The following is a 7939-nucleotide window of genomic DNA, read 5'->3' as shown; positions in this document are numbered from 1 at the left end:
GACACAAGCTAGAGTTATCTTGGAAGAGAAAACTATGTTGAGAAAAGACCTCCAATAGATGGTCTTGAAGGTAAGTCTGTGTGGGAATTTTCTTTCTTATTTTTATTTATTTGTTTGTTTTTTGAGACAGGGTTTCTCTGTGTAGCTTTGGAGCCCGTCCTAGCACTTGCTCTGTAGACCAGGCTGGCCTCAAACTCACAGAGATCCCCTGCCTGTCTCCTGAGTACTGGAATTAAAGGTGTGTGCCACCACCGTCTAAGCTAGTTTTTAATTTTTTGAGACAGGATCATGCTATGTAGCTCTGGCTGTCCTGGAACTCACTATGTAGCCCATGCTGACCTCAAACTCACAGAGATCTGCCTGTTAATGCTGAAATTTCCTTCCTTCCTTCCTTCCTGCTTTCTTTCTTTCTTTCTGTTTTTGAAACAGGGTTTTTCTGTAGCTTTGGAGGCTGTTCTGGAACTCACTCTGTAGACCATGCAGGCCCCAAACTCACAGAAATCTGCCTGCCTCTGACTCCTGAGTGTTGGAATTAAAGGTGTGGCCACCACCACCCAGCTTCTTCTTGATTAATCACTAATGCAAGAAGGCCCAGCCCATGTGGGTGGTGCTACCTGTAGGCTGGTGATCCTGAGTGGTATAGGAAAGCAGGTTGAGCATGCTGTGGCGAGCAAGCCAGTAAGCAGCATCCCTCCACGGCCATCTTCAGCTCCTGTCTTTGAGTTCCTGCCCTGGCTTGCCCTGATAATGGACTGCGTAATATGTAAGCCAAATAAACCCTTTTTTCTCTAAGTTGTTCTCAGGCATGGTGTTTTATCACAGCAGTAGAGTGTAAATCAGGACCATCTGTATATTATATATGTACATACATGTGTAGGTGCGTATACCTATACACATTCAGGGGCCATAGGAGGACATCGGGCACTGTCTTCCTCATCATTCTATTACTCTTTGTCATATTCCCTTAAGACAGGGGCTTTTCCCTTAAGACAGGGGCTTCTCAGTGAACTTGGAGCTAAGCCGCTGCTAGAAAGCCCCAGTGATCCTGTTTTTCCCTCCCACTGGGCTGAGATGACAGGTGTTTGTAGCCACACCCCATTTAAAAAATCTGGGTGCTGGGAATACAAACGTAGGTCCTCATGATTTCTCAGTAAGCACTCTTACCTACCGAGCCTTCTCTCCAGCCCCTGAACTTGTTTCATTAGCTGCGAAGTAATGAGGACATTACAGCAGATTCTAGGCTCCACAGCACCGTGCTCCACGGTGAACACGTGGTATGGGCCAGGCTCATGTCAACTCTACAATATCCACCTCATTGGAGGGTGCACACTGTCTTACATCAATCCTCTGTCCAGAGCTCATCTCCAGCCTCCCTCACAGAACTTTGGATGAAGTAGTGTGGAGCTTTTTGCTCACTCTTTCCCTCTCTTGCAACTCAGGACAAGGATAGGACTTTGATTAGGCAATGCCTGAAAGAATGGGGACAATGTGAAGGGAGTGTGTGTCGGGGTGTCCCTGGACAACTGCATGAAACAGTTATCTGGGATGCTTGCCGCTACTAGAGAGATATGTGATCTTCCACAACAAGCTGTCTGCTTGTCATGGGCGTCTTAGTTGTAGTAGCTTAGACTTACCTGATCCTCCCATATCACAGAGTAGAATAGGCTCAGAGCAGTCCAAGTGGACCAATCTACAAGGTTCTTATACTAGTTAGATCTCTAGACTTTGATGCCATGTAAACCTTTTGAGGCAAATTCTAGGCTGCTCTCCCTGCTTATCTTCTGAGGCTGAGCTGGGAGCTGAAACTGGAATCAAGAGCCAACCCTAGGTCCTGGCTGGGCGGGTTTCCACCCAACTCTGGTGTCCTCTGGCACTCACCCACATTATCCTACTCAGTCTTCCTCAAGCTAACCACAAATGGGGATTCATTCAAGAATGTGGTTGTCAAAACCACTAGTATGCGGATGTGGGGAGTGGCTATCGGGTTCCTATGCTTCCACGATTCTTCTGCTGGCCTGTAGTCATCATCCACCACTCATTGGCAGACACTCAACTCTTTTCACCTGTGACATTGTGACACCTCTCTGCCGGAGATGAGGCGTGCCATCAGTCGCCAGCATAACCTCTTGGTATGGGAACAGAGACTGTTTCAGGATGAGGCCCTGGTCCAGGCCTCTAGGGCTTGTGGAGCTGGTGTGGGTATGGCGGGGAATCTCAGTGTGGGCCTATGCCCCAACTCTGTGTCTTGGTGTCGCGCCCGCCTCGACCAGCAAGGAAGACGCAACACTCGGACTCTTCTTTAAGCAGTTTGTTCAGGAACCTTGAACTAGCTTCTGACCCCGGGGAGTGCCCGCCCACAGCTTAAAAAGGCCCTTGGGTGGCCAACCCCAGTAAGCCATGTGGCGACAGCAGATAGGTCCCCATACGAGGAAGCAAGCCTGATATCCAGCCTTGACCAAATAAGGAGCTGTTTATCACAGAGAGCACTTGCTGCCGGGCTAGCAGAAGGCAGAAGCCAGCGCCATCTTAAGGGTGCGGCACTTCACAGCTCTCTGCATCTTGGGTCAACTCCAAGCACAGTCCATCAGCTCCAACTTGGGGCCTCTTAGCTCTGCTCAAATCAACGATCCAACCCCTTTCCTTCCTTCTTTCCTTCCTTCCTTTCTTTCTGTCTTCCTTCCTTCCTTTCTTTCTGTCTTCCTTCCTTTCTTTTTTTCTTTCTTTCTTTTTTCTGCTGGGGATTGAGCCTAAGAGCTTATGCATGCAAGGTAAGAACTCTGCCACTGAGCCATATATCCCCAACCCTACTGATCTGCTCTCTGCTCCAAGTCTTCTGGCAGTATGAACTACACCACTTGCTTCTTGACCAGGCCTTGGCTCCAATATCATCTCTATCACCAACCCCAGGGGAAAAAACCCAACCTCCTTCTCAGCATGCCACCTTCACAAAGCAGGTTTTGCTTACTGCACCACACTTAACGCATACATACCTGTGTGGTCTGTTCTAGCTCCTACTGAAGACCCATGAGGTCTGTGAAGGCAGGGGCTGTCTGTCCTGCTTACTGTTCTAATATTCTTGAATAGAAAGCAGGAAATATGTGTGGCATGGGTGAGTGAGTGACTGGATTCTCAGTCACAGGACTGATGTTCAGGGCAGTTAGGGAAATTTTCCAAGGTCCTACTTGAGTTTAGGAACCACATTCACAGTCTGGCTGCTAAGTTGACCCATTATCACTACACACAGCATCGATTATCACTGCATATAGCATTTGTCACTACTATGTACAGTGTTCATGAGGGACTGTGGAGGTGGTGATTCTGAGAACTGGGTGGGAGGTGGGTTCATTGACAAAGTCAATTGAAATGGGAAATCCTAAAAAAGTCTGTACCTTGGGACTGGGGAGATGGCTGAGTGGATAAGAGCACATGTTCTGCAAGCATGCAGATCTGAGTTTGAATCCTAGCACCCACATAAAGAGCCAGGCCTGGCTGTCTGTGCCTGTAACTGTAGCATTAGAGGGTGGGGATGAGCTAGATGCTCCCTAGGCAGATTCGGGTCCAGTGAGAGATTCTTCCTGAAGAGAACTGGTTAGGGTACAACAGAGGGGGATACCTGATGTGCCCTGCTCTGATCTCCACATGTGTCCCCATGGGCACACATCTCCACCATCACTATGGTAGTGGTTTGGATGAGAATGGCCCCTCCTAGGCTCATATATTTAAATATTTGGTCCCTGTTGGTGGAACTCTTTGGGAAGGATTAGGAGGTGTGAACTTGTTGGAAGAGGTGTGTTCCAGGGGGCAGGCTTTGAGGTTTCAAGAGACTAATGCCATTCCCAGTGATCCTACTGCCCAGTGATCGTGGGCCAGGATGTGAGCTCTCAGCTGTTCCTTCTCTCTGCCGTCAGGGACTCTTTCTGTGAAACAACAGACCAAATTAAATTCTTCCTTTTATACATACCTTTGTTCATGGTGTTTGATCACAGTAATAGAAAAGCAAGGTACATACATACATACATACATACATACATACATACATACATACAAACAACACACACACATGCACACACACACATGGGTGGGCTTTCCCTACCTATTTTATTCATTGCATTAATTGCTTGGACTTCCCTAAATAATGATATGAACCATATGGCCTAAAACAACAGAAATGGGGCCAGAGAGTTGGCTCAGCAGGCCAGAGTGCCTGCTGCCAAGCCTGACTACCTGAATTCAATCCAGGATCCACCAGCAGGAAAAGAATCAACTCTTGAAAGCGGTCCTCTGACCTCCGCACACGCACCATGGCACATGTATACCCTCCCAATTAATATATAAAAAATGTAATAAAAACCAAACCACTAGAAATGGAGCCAGGTGTGGTGATATATACCTAATTGCAGTACTAGGGAGGCAGCAGCCGGAAAATGGTGAGTTTGAGGCCAGTTTGGGCCACAAAGCCAGATTTTGCCTCAACAATAACCTCACCCATCTCTTCATCTCCCCATTTCCCCCTCCCCCCTCTCTCTCACACACACAGCAATAACAGCAACCAGAAATTCATTCCTTCCTAATTCTGGAAGGTATAAGTAGGCCACAGACTGAAGGTTTGTATTCCCCCTTACTCTGCACACTGAAACCACAATGTGAGGGGAGGTGATTAGACCAGAGGATGGGAGCCTTCTCATCGGGTTAAAGACTCAGGAGAGACACTCTTTCTGTTGGCCTTCTGAAGACACAATGAGAGAGGAGCCCTTTCAAATAGCTGGGGAGCATCTCCAGGTCCTGAATCAGTGGGCACCTTGGCCTTGGATGCTGCATTCTCCAGAACCATGAGGAATCAACGCCTGTTTCTTTAGTATCTTGTCTGTTGTACTTAACTGTAGCAGCCTGAGCCATGGAGTGCAGGTTTCTTGTCAGTGAATTTGTAACAGCGGATACACCTCCTTGGGTGTGGCCTCAGGCAGAGGGAAGTGGCAAGAGAGGACATAAGTCAGGCGTTCTCCGCTAAGACCATGTAGAAATACATAGATTTGTAGTTATGGGTTAATATTTAAGACATAGCTAGCCAATAAGAAGCCTTAGTCATCGACCAACAGCTTTATAAATAATATAGCATTTGTGTATTCATTTGGGGTTGATGCGGCTGTGGGCCCAGGCTGTCAGGAAAGAGTGCTCCCAACAGGGGAGAGTCTAGGTAGCATTTTTGCTTACCTCTTCCTAGGTGGTGGCTAGTCAGCCTTGGGGCCACCCTGGCTAATAGTGAATCATTCTGCTCTGCAACTATTGTCACATGGCATTCTCCCTGTCTGTGTCACCATGACTTACAGCCCACTCATTCTTAATTTGATTATACTACAAAGGCCTAGTTTACTCTACACCAGTGAGAGGGGATGAAAGGTGTTCCCAGAACCCAGCTCGGATTCTTTGAAGTGAAGGCCATTTTTAAAAGAACAGCATAAAGTGATCTGCTAGTCCCAGTTGGATTCTGACTTTTTCCTGCCCCTAATTATTTACATTTGTCTTGCCAGCACCTGATTTGACAGCTTAGTTTTTGGTGACTCATTTATAACTGTGTCTTTCAAAGCGTCCAACCGAATTATCATCAAAACCCATTTCCCCTTGTTTGTGCACTTCTGATTTATCCATTAACATAACATTTAATTACATTACAAACAGTAATTACAATGACAAGTGAACTGTCAGAAACACATTGGGGAGCCAGCACAACTGACTGGCGACTTGCCACCAGCTGGGGAAGTGTGCGGGGGCCCAGGGAGGGGGCTGCCATTGGCTTCTCTGGTCCTTTCTGAGGGACCTTTATTTCACAGAGGTACAAACGCATTGCTAAGGAGCACTGGGGTTGGGGAGGAGGCTCAGCATGTACAACTGTTATTAGGGCATGTGACAATCTATTTCTTTCCTTGTTGGTTTTTTGAGGCAGTGTTTCATTGTGTAGCCTTGGTTGTCCTGGAACTCCTCTGTAGACCAGGCTGGCCTCAAACCCAGAGATCTATCTGCCCCCACCTCCTGAGTGCTGAGATCAAAGGTGTGTGCCATCACCACACAGCAACAATGTCATTTCTGAGTACATCCCTCTACATCACTGGTTCTCAACCTTCCTAAGTCTTAGGCCATCCTTGTGAAAGGGTCACTCGAACCCCAAAGGGTCACGACCCACAGGTTGAGAACCACTGCTTTAGACCCAAGCACTCAGATGCTGACTGGACATGCAGCCTTCACCAAAGGCTATGAACCTTACTAAAGCCCTGCTCCCCATAAGGAGTCTTTTTGAAACCAGGACCATTCATGGAGCCACTTATTATTAAGAAGCAAACAGCTGAGGTTGTAGCTCAGTTGATCCAGTACCTGCCTAGTGTGTGTGAAGCCCTGGGTTCAAACCCCACCACAGCATGTACCCAAATGTGGTGCTGCATGCCTATAATTCTAGCACTCAGGGGGTGGAGGCAGGAGGATCAGAAGTTTAAAGTTATCCTTGGCTTCATAGCAAGCTTGAAGCCAGCTGGGTTACTCAAAACCAACCAACCAACCAACCAACCAACCAACCAACCAACCAACCAACTCAGCCACAGGTATACGGACAAGCTAGAGCAGAGCTGCTGAGGATTCACGGTGGCATGGTCCAAGGGAAGAGGCTGGCAGATCCCTCTTCAGTTACATCAAGAGTTGTCGGAGCTGGCATCCTGCATCCTTCTGGGAATCCACCCACAAAAACTGAAATCAGATTCAGCATGGCCGGGGCTGGAGGAGGAGGGATGGGATTTCCACTCAGGATGATGAAATATTCTGGAAATAATATTGTGGGTGTGTTCTACTGACATGTAATAATTAAAAATACTTGTAGGCTATGATAACATGGACACCACAGAATTGTATACTTTCGTATGTTGGAAGGTGAGTTTTTGTGTTTAGGTGTATTTTATCGTAACAAAAAACGAAAACCAAGAAACCAGGACTTCAGTTCACTGTAGTAGCACTGTCCTCAGAATGGGTTTAATTTTGGTCATCAGGACTCTGTTGGCCAGTGGGTACCCCAGTGAGGTTGAGAATATGTGAAATCACCATATTTCTGGTTCCACCACCCTCCATGCCTGATCCTCAGTCTAGGGGTGCCCTGGGTTCACAGAATTCTCTGAACCCTTCACTCCATGCACCTTTGTGTCTGGTTCGCTGGGGATTTGGGGAGACCCATTGAGTCCTTGATGTCCACCAGCTCTGGAACTGTCCTCGTGTGTGTGTGTGTGTGTGTGTGTGTGTGTGTGTGTGTGTGTGTGTGTGACTACTTGTTGCTTTTGTTTTCACATTCGAGGCAACAGCTGAGCTCTTTGGGCTTCTGCTACTCTCCAGGCTTCATTTCCACAGAGTTCCCCCCACGACCTCCAGGTACACACTTCTGGGTGTGCTCCTCCATTGGCAGTGTTGTCTGGCCTCACTGCCACCATCAGCTAGGATCTGGGATCTCAGGGTCTCCCCAGGTAGTTTGGAACAAAGTGTCTGCCTTCCAAGGGGACGTAGGTTCTACGTGGCAGCTGGAATATTTATCTTCGTGCAATCAAGGTAGTGAGGACTAGAGATGGAGACCGTGGGTCTCAGACTAGGGCAGGGACTCTAGAAGGTAGGGAAGGGATTGGGAGCCCTAGATCCCCTCCTGGCCTGGCTCAATGACCCACAGTTTTCCAGCTGGAGCAGATCTGGGTCTGGGCACTATTTGTGTCCTCCCCACCCCCCTGGGGATGAAGGCCAAAGAAGGAACATCCCCATGTTCTGCATCCTAGCTGGGTGTCAGTGATATGCCCCAGCCTCCCTGGTTCTCTAAAAGGCCCTGCCCTGTCTAATGGGTAATGAGGCTGGACATAAGGGGTTCATCTAGGATCCCACAGAGAGACACGAAGAATGTCTTGCAGCCTGGAACTTATCTCAC

This window comes from Mesocricetus auratus, unplaced genomic scaffold, assembly GCF_017639785.1.
Source record: "Mesocricetus auratus isolate SY011 unplaced genomic scaffold, BCM_Maur_2.0 Super-Scaffold_100007, whole genome shotgun sequence".
Classification (NCBI taxonomy): domain Eukaryota; kingdom Metazoa; phylum Chordata; class Mammalia; order Rodentia; family Cricetidae; genus Mesocricetus; species Mesocricetus auratus.
The sequence above is the reverse complement of the archived record's forward strand: the minus strand, read 5'-3'. Positions refer to the sequence as shown.